The 16,282-nt window shown below is 42.0% G+C and overlaps 2 long non-coding RNA genes across 2 annotated transcripts in view; one reads left to right on the plus strand and one right to left on the minus strand.

The window, feature by feature from the left end:
* LOC308467797 overlaps positions 1-2,249 on the plus strand; it is a 12,617-nt gene extending 10,368 nt beyond the window's left edge. The window contains exon 3 of the long non-coding RNA XR_013981291.1: positions 1,626-2,249. This is a non-coding gene — a long non-coding RNA (uncharacterized lncRNA). The remainder of the gene's footprint in view (positions 1-1,625) is intronic.
* Positions 2,250-6,277: 4,028 nt separating this feature from the next.
* Positions 6,278-15,435, minus strand: LOC308467828. Its single transcript, XR_013981323.1, has 2 exons — positions 15,386-15,435; positions 6,278-8,552 (listed from the first exon to the last, which is right to left on the minus strand). It is a non-coding gene; the product is annotated as an uncharacterized lncRNA (long non-coding RNA).
* Between the last annotated feature and the right edge of the window lie 847 nt (positions 15,436-16,282).

Below are 16,282 nucleotides of genomic sequence, written 5' to 3' on the forward strand. Positions count from 1 at the left end.
GACAACACACATAACAGACAACATGTAAACATACATATTCTCATATATGTATTAACAGACAACACACATAACAGACGACATGTAAACATATATATTCTCATCCTTTAGTTGGTTATTGCAAGGAGTTGGGCCACTACCTTTGGCTTCATTAAGTGAAATTAGTAGGAAGGTCCCACATGGTTTTATGAGCCTCCTTGCCTCTTCAAACACACCACCAGTTAATCAAACTGGTAGGGCTCATAACGCTTGGTCGACTGGGTACCCCTTTATAGATGCATGCGTTGCTGTTGTTGCTTTTTTGCTTTTTCCTTCTTTTTTGGGGGGGGTGTCTGGGATAGAGAAGGGGGAAAGAGAGGGGTTGATTAGGATTGGTATGTCTAGGGGTTTGGTATGCTTAGTACAGGGACGTATAGTAAAGAGGAGAAGGGGCTTCTAGTTGCCTGGCAACTTCCTTAGTGGGTTTTAGAGAGCTCTAGCTATCCGGTTCCTTGCGTTCCCTTTCCTATTTCCTTATTTCCTATTTCCTTATTTCCTTATTTCCTTATTTCCTATAACCTGGGGTCTCTTTCCACTCTGCCGGTCCTGCCCAATTCCTCATGGGCTATCCCTCCTGGCAACCTCCTACCTATCGTCACATCTCAGGAAAAGGGGCCCTACTGGACGCCCACGCCATGCGGTGCCAGCTCGGGTGATCCCTTGATAGAATTTCGAACTGAAAATCCCCCTTGCTTTTGGAAGCGGGCTCACGCACGATACACGTGTTACGTGGCACCGACCAGTGCGGCTGGGATTGGGATAGAAAGCCAGACCCCTTCCTGCCCCCTCCGTAAGGGCGCTCGGGAAGTTCGGAAGAAGAACTCCAGCCCCTTGCTTTCAACTGAGATGCCCGTTGCGGAGAGTCGGCTGTCTTTCCAAGCCGGGTCTCTCCGTCTTACTTTCGGGCTCCCAATTGGTGCGGCTGGCTGGAGATTTTAAGGAAAAGAGATAGAGCTCAGAACCCCCCTTTTGGGTTGAGCAGCGGTCCACGGTCTCTCTCACTAACCGGACCAAGAGAAAGGCAAGAAGGAGCGATAGAGAGGAGGGCAGAGAATTCAGTTGCCAGGAGATTCCACCCCCTTTCCCACCAGTGCACTGGATTTCTTTTCCTATACTCACGCGTCTTCAACGTTGATCCCGGGATCGATGAATAAGCCGGCTGGATCCCTCTTTTGCTCCCCGGCTGAACTCCTAGGGCTTTCGATTACCGCCCGGAAGATGGCTGGGGGTCCAAAAGGATCTTCCCAGGCAAAATGGCCCGGAGCCGGCTGAAGATTTCGGGGCCCCCAGTCAGCAGCTCGGGAGAACCGCAAGCCCCACGTTGCGGCGCCAACTGTTACGGAAAAATCTGGGTGCGGGGTTACTCTGCCACCCAGCTCATCGGACTAAGTCCGTGGGTCCCTGCGGAAGAAAATGAGCTCAGCCGGACGCAGGAGCAAACTGCAGAAGATCCAAGTTTATTGCGCAACAGGTTCAAGGCGAGATTGAACAGAGAGAAAGGGGTGACATGAACTTTTGAAATTTCCCTCCATGTCCCAGAATACAGTGCAAAATACATCCCAGTTACATCACGAATACATTAAGGAAAGGTTGGGTTACACAGATTACATCATGAATACATTAAGGAGAGGTTGGGTTACACTGGATTAACATATGGAGGAGGGAGGGGGGAATATGCAGAGCTGGAGATATGCGCAGATAAGCACATCCTGAGAAGACAATGGTCCATGTACGCATAGTCTGTCACCTGGCATTGCCCGAGGAAAGGTTTGGCAGAGTGATTTTGACAGGATTACTTGAGAGATTATGGAGGACAGGGGAGGGGTGATGGAGTCCTAGAGAAATTGAGCAAATATATTGTAGTGAAGAAGACATGCCCCCCCCCCTTCCGTAACAGTCCCCCATTCGGAGATAGATTTGCATTAAAGTTCTGTAAGAACTTGCAAATCTTTTCTCCGCACCCTAAATCTCGGTGAATGTAGGCGTTCCCTGTGAGTGGGAATACGCTCTAATGGAAAGGAGGTGGGTTGAGCAGGGCAGCAAAAGAGGGAGCAACACGGACAAATACAATGTACACGCGTGTTATATATATGCGCTAAATAATAACTTGGTATCTACCGTACCAGATGTGTGGGTTTATGCAAACCTGAAAGGGACTTGCAAGCCATGCCTCTTACGGTCATTTGCAAGTATAGCAGTGCAGATAGCTGGATATAGGGTATTCTATAAAAGAACATCTGTTGTATTTTGTTACTAAATTACTTGTGGCACCCTAGCTCTTGGGAGAAACATTTTCAATAGTGGTGTATGCTTTACATTTAGCAGGAAGGTCTACTACTGACTGAAAAAAATGCAGTTTGCTTTTTTTTAGCCCCACCGTTTTTGTGTTTTCAGGTGCCAAGCTAGCTCTTCTGTGGTCTCACACCGGCATAGTGGTACAGTAACACATCCTGTTGAATCCCCTCAGGGCTTTCAATTTACCATGTCGCCTGGCATTCACCATAGCAGGCACAGGTGCGGACCTCTCGTGAGGGAGAGGTCTTCGCCTTGGCCTTTAGCTATGGGATTTTTCATTATTGCAGGCTCTGGTCTCGCACTCATGGAAAGCTGTCCACTTGCTCTTAAAGGACCAAAAGCTAGTTGCAGCCTGGATACACGTGCCCAATTCCAGTAGAGTCCAATTTGAATTTATCTTGCCCCATGGTTCTCAACTTTTCAAAACCAATATGTTAAAACCAAAGCCATTCTTTAAGGGGGCATTTGTCCAAATGAGTCAATTTAACTCTATAAGGGACCATTCTTGCTACATCAAGGCATATACACGTTTCTTGTTATCAATAATAATATAACATATGGTAGTCGTGTCCTCAAATAAATAAATAAAATTTGGGACATGATCTACACCCAATTTCATCTGGCATCCTAATCAAACATCTCAAATAATAAGGAGCGTTGCTTCAAATCTACCTGATAAAATATGGTTCCGATAATAATACTTGGTTGTGGTTAGATTAATTTCACAGCTATACGGGAAAACCAAGATTAATAAGTAAATAAATACAGAACAATTGCTACTTGAAGACAGTACTGAATCTGCAAGAGATGCAGAGAAGTCATAGAAAAGATTTGAAATAGTTTTCTGGAACAGAAAGAAAGAAATAGTAAAAATCTGGGGACTTCATGTATAGGAAAACATTAAATACATAAATAAATAGGTAGGGAAGGTTGGACTCTGCAGAGTGCCAGGTGGGACAAGGAAATATGATCATCAGTTGACTTAATCTAAATATAGTGTGCTCTATTGGAAAGCATTGTAATATATGGGAATCCTCCATGAAAAACTTGGGAGTAAGCCATATCCTTCTGCTGTTCATAGTTATGTATCCTACATTATACAGAAACAATTACACACAGAAATTTTCTTTGTGGAGATAACACATTATCAGACACACTTCAGCATTCCTACATAATAACACATAATACACAAAACGTACAAAGTATTAATTCTACACTATATCTTGAGGCAATAATGTGATCTTGAGGCAATTCTTGCTGCTTTTACATGTATTTCCAAACTTGGCACAAGGGTATTTCCTTCAAAATCCAATTAGTCAGTTTCTCAAGTCTTTTATGGGAATAAATTGTTGTGGCCACTGTGATGCATTGGCAGGTTGCTTAGCTGGTGAGGAGATGGTCTTAGTATTTTGGTCTCCCGCAAAGCATCCTTTGGAAATAGGCCTGTAGGATCTGAAGACATAATTAGTTGTTGTTTTTTTCTTTCTTTTCTTTTAAGGAGGAAGATAATAGTCAAGAAAGGAGAGAATATCCTAAAATTTTCTTCTTGGGAGGCTGTAAATACAAATTCATAGTTAAGCATTTTATCCATTTGAATATTATAATCATTTACATTTAATTTCCTTCACTTAGTTTGGCTGTGGAAGAAACGAAGGGACAAAACCTTTGTTAATTTGAACACAATTGGAAGTTGTTAAACATTTTGCTTATGTGGGTCCGAATTCTCTTCACTATCCTGTTTGAAAGGGAAATTTTTATTTCCTGTGAAAATCTCTGTCAGATTACCAGTCAGATGAAAACAAGCTTGACACAAAGGCATCAGATTTAGAAAAGAATTATTATTAAATATATTATCAAAACCACGCAGATTACTACTGGACTAAAAGAAATGGGAAAACAATGGGGAAAACTTAAAATTCACCATGTGCTATCCAATAAAAGAACTTCATGAAACTGACTTTCAACATGTGATGAACATGTCCCCAAAGTAAAACACACACACACAAAATGACCTATAAGGAACCAAAAATAAATAAATGGTAAGGCACACAATTAATAAGAAACTTGAAGTAACCTGAAGTAATCTGTTTTGGCATTCTAACATCCCAAATTATGTGACAACATCAGCTGTAATGTTAATAGTGGAATACTGGGAAATGAGTTAATACCAAGAAAAATGAATGGCAATTTAAAGTTGTGCAAGTACCTTGCACTAGCCAAAATGACAGAATTAAGAAATGCTCAGGCACAAAGGTAAACAAATACCATTCCACAAACAATGTTTGGTTGTGCTTCGATTAATTTCATATATATAATGGAAGAACTGATAAAACGAACTTAATAAAGGAAAACAGATTATTTGTAACCTAAAAAAATGTCAAAGCCACAAAGAGATAGAAGGAAATCAACTAATATAGCAGGGATTCAGACTTGTTTTGCTGAACAGAAAGAAAGTGACTGTTTGGCTTTAAGGGAAGAAAGACAAAAGGAAAACAAATGCAATTACTTTTATAGAGTATTTAAATCACTGTTTGCATCCCCTCATTATCATTTGTGCTGTGGGAGAAAAGAAAGGACACTCTGTTGAAAGGGAAAATTATTTCATGTGAGAGGTTTGTCAGGAAATGCTGTTCCTAAAATGCATAGGCATATACACATACACACACACACAAAAAAAACTGTTATAAAATTTAAATCCCATTGGGGGGGGAGAGACTACTCAGAAGAGGAACTCACAGTGGGAGTGCTTTGATATTTACCTGTGAAAAGAATTTGGCATGTCCAGTACTTAACTCTATTGTCTTAAGTAGCCCCTGGAGCAAAACACATTAAGGATGATTTCCCTCAATGGTTCCAAGTTTTACATAAGGAAATTTGTATAGGTTTCACGCTCTCCAAACCTTCTCTCTCCCCCCTCCTTTCTCTCGCTCTCTCTCTTTTTTTTTAAAGCTGATCTAGCCTCTGTGCATGTGCAGAGTTCATGTCTCAGCAAACCTTTTATACCATTGAAAATGTTGCATCTTTTGGCTCAATTAGAATAAGGAAGGGAAAGGTAAGGAGTAGATTTTAAAAATAGGGTTAGATTTTAAAACAACAAAAAAGAGAAACTCAGCAATTTAAGTATTCACCAAAGCTAGCAATTTCAGCCTAAGCAACAGGAGTGCTTCCTTTATGTACAGGAAAGGGCTATCATTATTGGTCATTTTATCTGGTCATTCGCGGAACAATCAACCGCTCTCTTATTTATGAGTAAAAATGGCCAGAGAGTTAGAATTCATAGGATTTTTTTAACATTCTCAGCCTTACCATTTGCAGACAATTTTTACTGCCCTTTATTTACAGGATGGATGGTCAAGGCTAATTCTACTTGATTATATGAATTTTTATGTGCTTAAACTTTTAATAGACTTTTAAGTTTGATTTTTTTTAAAAAATAATAGACAAAATGATAAACACTGTAATCACTTAAATGCTTGATATTACCAGTTGGGCTTCACCTCTCACCTTTTAAAACTAAAGAGCAAAGCTAGGTTGAATTTCAACTCCGAGTCACGTCACCAGAATTTAAGAAGTACCCTCCAATGCTTGCAGACACATGTCCTTCCACACAGCCACAAATCGGGAGAGTTGAAAGGGGACCCTGGGGTCATCTAGTCCAACCCTCCAAAATATAGGGTTCACAGCAAGATTTCGCAGCAAGATTTGTACTACCAAAGAGGCATACACATTTAAGTACAGATTTACAGCTGGGAAAGGAAACATCTATGCTCCTATCATGTACTAAGGAAGAGGAAAATAAAAGTACATAACTTTACACAGAACCCTTTTTGCAGATCTTGAGATAGTTTGAGTGAGTTTGAAATGATATTTAAGGAAGATTGAAGTGAACAGTTTTCGTAAGATAGGGAGAGGATCTCTTATAAAGCACAGTTAAAGCAGCCCTAGATTTGATTTTTTTTAAGGGAATACACAAGTGTTGCCCCCCTCCCCTCTTTGCAGTTTCCTTTAAAGGAAGCTTACTCGGGAGTAAATTTACCTGGCACAGAAGTAAGAAGGGAGAAAACAACTGAAAGAGGCAGAGTGAAACAAGGGGGAGGGGGGGCATTTTCTAACAAAAGAGGCCATGAAGTCTTATAGAGACTGATATCAGGAGCCTTACAATAACTCTTCTGTCCAACCAAATCAAAGTTAAAACTGGACTCAAATATTTTTTCTTAGAATGAACACCATACTTTTATAGGCATATGCTTAATGAAGTACATACACTGCATTTTAGCTTGAGAGAGCAGTTGGCTCAACTAGGCTTTTGCAGCAGAAACATTAGGTTATCAGCACCTTCCAAAATAAGACTGTAGACTCACAATCTCAAAAGTTGGGGCAAAGCAAGAGGTGGGGTAAACATTTGCACACTTCATTCTCAATTTTCGTCTTATTTAGGACTGCTAAGATCCAGCATGGCTTCCTTAGATTTAAATTTTGAAGCAAGCTTGCAGTTTAAACTATGCACACTTAAGAAAGGCAGTCTGCCAGAGACAGAAGGAACAGACAACACACATAACAGACAACATGTAAACATACATATTCTCATATATGTATTAACAGACAACACACATAACAGACGACATGTAAACATATATATTCTCATCCTTTAGTTGGTTATTGCAAGGAGTTGGGCCACTACCTTTGGCTTCATTAAGTGAAATTAGTAGGAAGGTCCCACATGGTTTTATGAGCCTCCTTGCCTCTTCAAACACACCACCAGTTAATCAAACTGGTAGGGCTCATAACGCTTGGTCGACTGGGTACCCCTTTATAGATGCATGCGTTGCTGTTGTTGCTTTTTTGCTTTTTCCTTCTTTTTTGGGGGGGGTGTCTGGGATAGAGAAGGGGGAAAGAGAGGGGTTGATTAGGATTGGTATGTCTAGGGGTTTGGTATGCTTAGTACAGGGACGTATAGTAAAGAGGAGAAGGGGCTTCTAGTTGCCTGGCAACTTCCTTAGTGGGTTTTAGAGAGCTCTAGCTATCCGGTTCCTTGCGTTCCCTTTCCTATTTCCTTATTTCCTATTTCCTTATTTCCTTATTTCCTTATTTCCTATAACCTGGGGTCTCTTTCCACTCTGCCGGTCCTGCCCAATTCCTCATGGGCTATCCCTCCTGGCAACCTCCTACCTATCGTCACATCTCAGGAAAAGGGGCCCTACTGGACGCCCACGCCATGCGGTGCCAGCTCGGGTGATCCCTTGATAGAATTTCGAACTGAAAATCCCCCTTGCTTTTGGAAGCGGGCTCACGCACGATACACGTGTTACGTGGCACCGACCAGTGCGGCTGGGATTGGGATAGAAAGCCAGACCCCTTCCTGCCCCCTCCGTAAGGGCGCTCGGGAAGTTCGGAAGAAGAACTCCAGCCCCTTGCTTTCAACTGAGATGCCCGTTGCGGAGAGTCGGCTGTCTTTCCAAGCCGGGTCTCTCCGTCTTACTTTCGGGCTCCCAATTGGTGCGGCTGGCTGGAGATTTTAAGGAAAAGAGATAGAGCTCAGAACCCCCCTTTTGGGTTGAGCAGCGGTCCACGGTCTCTCTCACTAACCGGACCAAGAGAAAGGCAAGAAGGAGCGATAGAGAGGAGGGCAGAGAATTCAGTTGCCAGGAGATTCCACCCCCTTTCCCACCAGTGCACTGGATTTCTTTTCCTATACTCACGCGTCTTCAACGTTGATCCCGGGATCGATGAATAAGCCGGCTGGATCCCTCTTTTGCTCCCCGGCTGAACTCCTAGGGCTTTCGATTACCGCCCGGAAGATGGCTGGGGGTCCAAAAGGATCTTCCCAGGCAAAATGGCCCGGAGCCGGCTGAAGATTTCGGGGCCCCCAGTCAGCAGCTCGGGAGAACCGCAAGCCCCACGTTGCGGCGCCAACTGTTACGGAAAAATCTGGGTGCGGGGTTACTCTGCCACCCAGCTCATCGGACTAAGTCCGTGGGTCCCTGCGGAAGAAAATGAGCTCAGCCGGACGCAGGAGCAAACTGCAGAAGATCCAAGTTTATTGCGCAACAGGTTCAAGGCGAGATTGAACAGAGAGAAAGGGGTGACATGAACTTTTGAAATTTCCCTCCATGTCCCAGAATACAGTGCAAAATACATCCCAGTTACATCACGAATACATTAAGGAAAGGTTGGGTTACACAGATTACATCATGAATACATTAAGGAGAGGTTGGGTTACACTGGATTAACATATGGAGGAGGGAGGGGGGAATATGCAGAGCTGGAGATATGCGCAGATAAGCACATCCTGAGAAGACAATGGTCCATGTACGCATAGTCTGTCACCTGGCATTGCCCGAGGAAAGGTTTGGCAGAGTGATTTTGACAGGATTACTTGAGAGATTATGGAGGACAGGGGAGGGGTGATGGAGTCCTAGAGAAATTGAGCAAATATATTGTAGTGAAGAAGACATGCCCCCCCCCCTTCCGTAACAGTCCCCCATTCGGAGATAGATTTGCATTAAAGTTCTGTAAGAACTTGCAAATCTTTTCTCCGCACCCTAAATCTCGGTGAATGTAGGCGTTCCCTGTGAGTGGGAATACGCTCTAATGGAAAGGAGGTGGGTTGAGCAGGGCAGCAAAAGAGGGAGCAACACGGACAAATACAATGTACACGCGTGTTATATATATGCGCTAAATAATAACTTGGTATCTACCGTACCAGATGTGTGGGTTTATGCAAACCTGAAAGGGACTTGCAAGCCATGCCTCTTACGGTCATTTGCAAGTATAGCAGTGCAGATAGCTGGATATAGGGTATTCTATAAAAGAACATCTGTTGTATTTTGTTACTAAATTACTTGTGGCACCCTAGCTCTTGGGAGAAACATTTTCAATAGTGGTGTATGCTTTACATTTAGCAGGAAGGTCTACTACTGACTGAAAAAAATGCAGTTTGCTTTTTTTTAGCCCCACCGTTTTTGTGTTTTCAGGTGCCAAGCTAGCTCTTCTGTGGTCTCACACCGGCATAGTGGTACAGTAACACATCCTGTTGAATCCCCTCAGGGCTTTCAATTTACCATGTCGCCTGGCATTCACCATAGCAGGCACAGGTGCGGACCTCTCGTGAGGGAGAGGTCTTCGCCTTGGCCTTTAGCTATGGGATTTTTCATTATTGCAGGCTCTGGTCTCGCACTCATGGAAAGCTGTCCACTTGCTCTTAAAGGACCAAAAGCTAGTTGCAGCCTGGATACACGTGCCCAATTCCAGTAGAGTCCAATTTGAATTTATCTTGCCCCATGGTTCTCAACTTTTCAAAACCAATATGTTAAAACCAAAGCCATTCTTTAAGGGGGCATTTGTCCAAATGAGTCAATTTAACTCTATAAGGGACCATTCTTGCTACATCAAGGCATATACACGTTTCTTGTTATCAATAATAATATAACATATGGTAGTCGTGTCCTCAAATAAATAAATAAAATTTGGGACATGATCTACACCCAATTTCATCTGGCATCCTAATCAAACATCTCAAATAATAAGGAGCGTTGCTTCAAATCTACCTGATAAAATATGGTTCCGATAATAATACTTGGTTGTGGTTAGATTAATTTCACAGCTATACGGGAAAACCAAGATTAATAAGTAAATAAATACAGAACAATTGCTACTTGAAGACAGTACTGAATCTGCAAGAGATGCAGAGAAGTCATAGAAAAGATTTGAAATAGTTTTCTGGAACAGAAAGAAAGAAATAGTAAAAATCTGGGGACTTCATGTATAGGAAAACATTAAATACATAAATAAATAGGTAGGGAAGGTTGGACTCTGCAGAGTGCCAGGTGGGACAAGGAAATATGATCATCAGTTGACTTAATCTAAATATAGTGTGCTCTATTGGAAAGCATTGTAATATATGGGAATCCTCCATGAAAAACTTGGGAGTAAGCCATATCCTTCTGCTGTTCATAGTTATGTATCCTACATTATACAGAAACAATTACACACAGAAATTTTCTTTGTGGAGATAACACATTATCAGACACACTTCAGCATTCCTACATAATAACACATAATACACAAAACGTACAAAGTATTAATTCTACACTATATCTTGAGGCAATAATGTGATCTTGAGGCAATTCTTGCTGCTTTTACATGTATTTCCAAACTTGGCACAAGGGTATTTCCTTCAAAATCCAATTAGTCAGTTTCTCAAGTCTTTTATGGGAATAAATTGTTGTGGCCACTGTGATGCATTGGCAGGTTGCTTAGCTGGTGAGGAGATGGTCTTAGTATTTTGGTCTCCCGCAAAGCATCCTTTGGAAATAGGCCTGTAGGATCTGAAGACATAATTAGTTGTTGTTTTTTTCTTTCTTTTCTTTTAAGGAGGAAGATAATAGTCAAGAAAGGAGAGAATATCCTAAAATTTTCTTCTTGGGAGGCTGTAAATACAAATTCATAGTTAAGCATTTTATCCATTTGAATATTATAATCATTTACATTTAATTTCCTTCACTTAGTTTGGCTGTGGAAGAAACGAAGGGACAAAACCTTTGTTAATTTGAACACAATTGGAAGTTGTTAAACATTTTGCTTATGTGGGTCCGAATTCTCTTCACTATCCTGTTTGAAAGGGAAATTTTTATTTCCTGTGAAAATCTCTGTCAGATTACCAGTCAGATGAAAACAAGCTTGACACAAAGGCATCAGATTTAGAAAAGAATTATTATTAAATATATTATCAAAACCACGCAGATTACTACTGGACTAAAAGAAATGGGAAAACAATGGGGAAAACTTAAAATTCACCATGTGCTATCCAATAAAAGAACTTCATGAAACTGACTTTCAACATGTGATGAACATGTCCCCAAAGTAAAACACACACACACAAAATGACCTATAAGGAACCAAAAATAAATAAATGGTAAGGCACACAATTAATAAGAAACTTGAAGTAACCTGAAGTAATCTGTTTTGGCATTCTAACATCCCAAATTATGTGACAACATCAGCTGTAATGTTAATAGTGGAATACTGGGAAATGAGTTAATACCAAGAAAAATGAATGGCAATTTAAAGTTGTGCAAGTACCTTGCACTAGCCAAAATGACAGAATTAAGAAATGCTCAGGCACAAAGGTAAACAAATACCATTCCACAAACAATGTTTGGTTGTGCTTCGATTAATTTCATATATATAATGGAAGAACTGATAAAACGAACTTAATAAAGGAAAACAGATTATTTGTAACCTAAAAAAATGTCAAAGCCACAAAGAGATAGAAGGAAATCAACTAATATAGCAGGGATTCAGACTTGTTTTGCTGAACAGAAAGAAAGTGACTGTTTGGCTTTAAGGGAAGAAAGACAAAAGGAAAACAAATGCAATTACTTTTATAGAGTATTTAAATCACTGTTTGCATCCCCTCATTATCATTTGTGCTGTGGGAGAAAAGAAAGGACACTCTGTTGAAAGGGAAAATTATTTCATGTGAGAGGTTTGTCAGGAAATGCTGTTCCTAAAATGCATAGGCATATACACATACACACACACACAAAAAAAACTGTTATAAAATTTAAATCCCATTGGGGGGGGAGAGACTACTCAGAAGAGGAACTCACAGTGGGAGTGCTTTGATATTTACCTGTGAAAAGAATTTGGCATGTCCAGTACTTAACTCTATTGTCTTAAGTAGCCCCTGGAGCAAAACACATTAAGGATGATTTCCCTCAATGGTTCCAAGTTTTACATAAGGAAATTTGTATAGGTTTCACGCTCTCCAAACCTTCTCTCTCCCCCCTCCTTTCTCTCGCTCTCTCTCTTTTTTTTTAAAGCTGATCTAGCCTCTGTGCATGTGCAGAGTTCATGTCTCAGCAAACCTTTTATACCATTGAAAATGTTGCATCTTTTGGCTCAATTAGAATAAGGAAGGGAAAGGTAAGGAGTAGATTTTAAAAATAGGGTTAGATTTTAAAACAACAAAAAAGAGAAACTCAGCAATTTAAGTATTCACCAAAGCTAGCAATTTCAGCCTAAGCAACAGGAGTGCTTCCTTTATGTACAGGAAAGGGCTATCATTATTGGTCATTTTATCTGGTCATTCGCGGAACAATCAACCGCTCTCTTATTTATGAGTAAAAATGGCCAGAGAGTTAGAATTCATAGGATTTTTTTAACATTCTCAGCCTTACCATTTGCAGACAATTTTTACTGCCCTTTATTTACAGGATGGATGGTCAAGGCTAATTCTACTTGATTATATGAATTTTTATGTGCTTAAACTTTTAATAGACTTTTAAGTTTGATTTTTTTTAAAAAATAATAGACAAAATGATAAACACTGTAATCACTTAAATGCTTGATATTACCAGTTGGGCTTCACCTCTCACCTTTTAAAACTAAAGAGCAAAGCTAGGTTGAATTTCAACTCCGAGTCACGTCACCAGAATTTAAGAAGTACCCTCCAATGCTTGCAGACACATGTCCTTCCACACAGCCACAAATCGGGAGAGTTGAAAGGGGACCCTGGGGTCATCTAGTCCAACCCTCCAAAATATAGGGTTCACAGCAAGATTTCGCAGCAAGATTTGTACTACCAAAGAGGCATACACATTTAAGTACAGATTTACAGCTGGGAAAGGAAACATCTATGCTCCTATCATGTACTAAGGAAGAGGAAAATAAAAGTACATAACTTTACACAGAACCCTTTTTGCAGATCTTGAGATAGTTTGAGTGAGTTTGAAATGATATTTAAGGAAGATTGAAGTGAACAGTTTTCGTAAGATAGGGAGAGGATCTCTTATAAAGCACAGTTAAAGCAGCCCTAGATTTGATTTTTTTTAAGGGAATACACAAGTGTTGCCCCCCTCCCCTCTTTGCAGTTTCCTTTAAAGGAAGCTTACTCGGGAGTAAATTTACCTGGCACAGAAGTAAGAAGGGAGAAAACAACTGAAAGAGGCAGAGTGAAACAAGGGGGAGGGGGGGCATTTTCTAACAAAAGAGGCCATGAAGTCTTATAGAGACTGATATCAGGAGCCTTACAATAACTCTTCTGTCCAACCAAATCAAAGTTAAAACTGGACTCAAATATTTTTTCTTAGAATGAACACCATACTTTTATAGGCATATGCTTAATGAAGTACATACACTGCATTTTAGCTTGAGAGAGCAGTTGGCTCAACTAGGCTTTTGCAGCAGAAACATTAGGTTATCAGCACCTTCCAAAATAAGACTGTAGACTCACAATCTCAAAAGTTGGGGCAAAGCAAGAGGTGGGGTAAACATTTGCACACTTCATTCTCAATTTTCGTCTTATTTAGGACTGCTAAGATCCAGCATGGCTTCCTTAGATTTAAATTTTGAAGCAAGCTTGCAGTTTAAACTATGCACACTTAAGAAAGGCAGTCTGCCAGAGACAGAAGGAACAGACAACACACATAACAGACAACATGTAAACATACATATTCTCATATATGTATTAACAGACAACACACATAACAGACGACATGTAAACATATATATTCTCATCCTTTAGTTGGTTATTGCAAGGAGTTGGGCCACTACCTTTGGCTTCATTAAGTGAAATTAGTAGGAAGGTCCCACATGGTTTTATGAGCCTCCTTGCCTCTTCAAACACACCACCAGTTAATCAAACTGGTAGGGCTCATAACGCTTGGTCGACTGGGTACCCCTTTATAGATGCATGCGTTGCTGTTGTTGCTTTTTTGCTTTTTCCTTCTTTTTTGGGGGGGGTGTCTGGGATAGAGAAGGGGGAAAGAGAGGGGTTGATTAGGATTGGTATGTCTAGGGGTTTGGTATGCTTAGTACAGGGACGTATAGTAAAGAGGAGAAGGGGCTTCTAGTTGCCTGGCAACTTCCTTAGTGGGTTTTAGAGAGCTCTAGCTATCCGGTTCCTTGCGTTCCCTTTCCTATTTCCTTATTTCCTATTTCCTTATTTCCTTATTTCCTTATTTCCTATAACCTGGGGTCTCTTTCCACTCTGCCGGTCCTGCCCAATTCCTCATGGGCTATCCCTCCTGGCAACCTCCTACCTATCGTCACATCTCAGGAAAAGGGGCCCTACTGGACGCCCACGCCATGCGGTGCCAGCTCGGGTGATCCCTTGATAGAATTTCGAACTGAAAATCCCCCTTGCTTTTGGAAGCGGGCTCACGCACGATACACGTGTTACGTGGCACCGACCAGTGCGGCTGGGATTGGGATAGAAAGCCAGACCCCTTCCTGCCCCCTCCGTAAGGGCGCTCGGGAAGTTCGGAAGAAGAACTCCAGCCCCTTGCTTTCAACTGAGATGCCCGTTGCGGAGAGTCGGCTGTCTTTCCAAGCCGGGTCTCTCCGTCTTACTTTCGGGCTCCCAATTGGTGCGGCTGGCTGGAGATTTTAAGGAAAAGAGATAGAGCTCAGAACCCCCCTTTTGGGTTGAGCAGCGGTCCACGGTCTCTCTCACTAACCGGACCAAGAGAAAGGCAAGAAGGAGCGATAGAGAGGAGGGCAGAGAATTCAGTTGCCAGGAGATTCCACCCCCTTTCCCACCAGTGCACTGGATTTCTTTTCCTATACTCACGCGTCTTCAACGTTGATCCCGGGATCGATGAATAAGCCGGCTGGATCCCTCTTTTGCTCCCCGGCTGAACTCCTAGGGCTTTCGATTACCGCCCGGAAGATGGCTGGGGGTCCAAAAGGATCTTCCCAGGCAAAATGGCCCGGAGCCGGCTGAAGATTTCGGGGCCCCCAGTCAGCAGCTCGGGAGAACCGCAAGCCCCACGTTGCGGCGCCAACTGTTACGGAAAAATCTGGGTGCGGGGTTACTCTGCCACCCAGCTCATCGGACTAAGTCCGTGGGTCCCTGCGGAAGAAAATGAGCTCAGCCGGACGCAGGAGCAAACTGCAGAAGATCCAAGTTTATTGCGCAACAGGTTCAAGGCGAGATTGAACAGAGAGAAAGGGGTGACATGAACTTTTGAAATTTCCCTCCATGTCCCAGAATACAGTGCAAAATACATCCCAGTTACATCACGAATACATTAAGGAAAGGTTGGGTTACACAGATTACATCATGAATACATTAAGGAGAGGTTGGGTTACACTGGATTAACATATGGAGGAGGGAGGGGGGAATATGCAGAGCTGGAGATATGCGCAGATAAGCACATCCTGAGAAGACAATGGTCCATGTACGCATAGTCTGTCACCTGGCATTGCCCGAGGAAAGGTTTGGCAGAGTGATTTTGACAGGATTACTTGAGAGATTATGGAGGACAGGGGAGGGGTGATGGAGTCCTAGAGAAATTGAGCAAATATATTGTAGTGAAGAAGACATGCCCCCCCCCTTCCGTAACAACCAGAATGGCAAGGTTGTCAGACACAAAGCCAGATTGGTTGCCAGAGGTTTTTCACAGGTACCAGGACAGGATTACCACGAGACCTACTCACACACCGTCAAATATGAGAGCATTCGGCTGATGCTCAAGATTGCTGCGGAGGAGAAACTGCATGTTTCCCATCATGACATTAATACAGCTTTTTTGTACGGGATATTGGGGGAGGAGCTGTTTATGCTTCCACCTGATGGAATGCAGATACAGAAGGGAATGGTCTGTAAACTGCGGAAATCCTTATATGGTCTCAAGCAGAGTGCCAGGTGTTGGAACACAAAGCTCACTGAGACATTGCTTTCTCTAGGTTTTCACCAGGGCAAAGCTGATCCATGTGTGTTTGTCAAGGAGGAGGGGCAAAACAAACTGTATTGTTTATGTTTTGTTGATGATCTTCTGATGTTTTGGAAGAATCAGGCTTTCTACCAAAGCACCCTAGCTCAGCTGAAGGAGCACTTTGACATGAAGGATCTTGGTGAGGTATCCAACTATCTTTCTCTGCAGGTGGAGAGGGACCAAGCAGGTAATTTTCTGGTACACCAAACACAGAAAATTGCTGATGTATT

The sequence above is a fragment of the Podarcis pityusensis genome (assembly GCF_964106645.2).
Source record: "Podarcis pityusensis genome assembly, chromosome: W".
Classification (NCBI taxonomy): Eukaryota; Metazoa; Chordata; class Lepidosauria; order Squamata; family Lacertidae; genus Podarcis; species Podarcis pityusensis.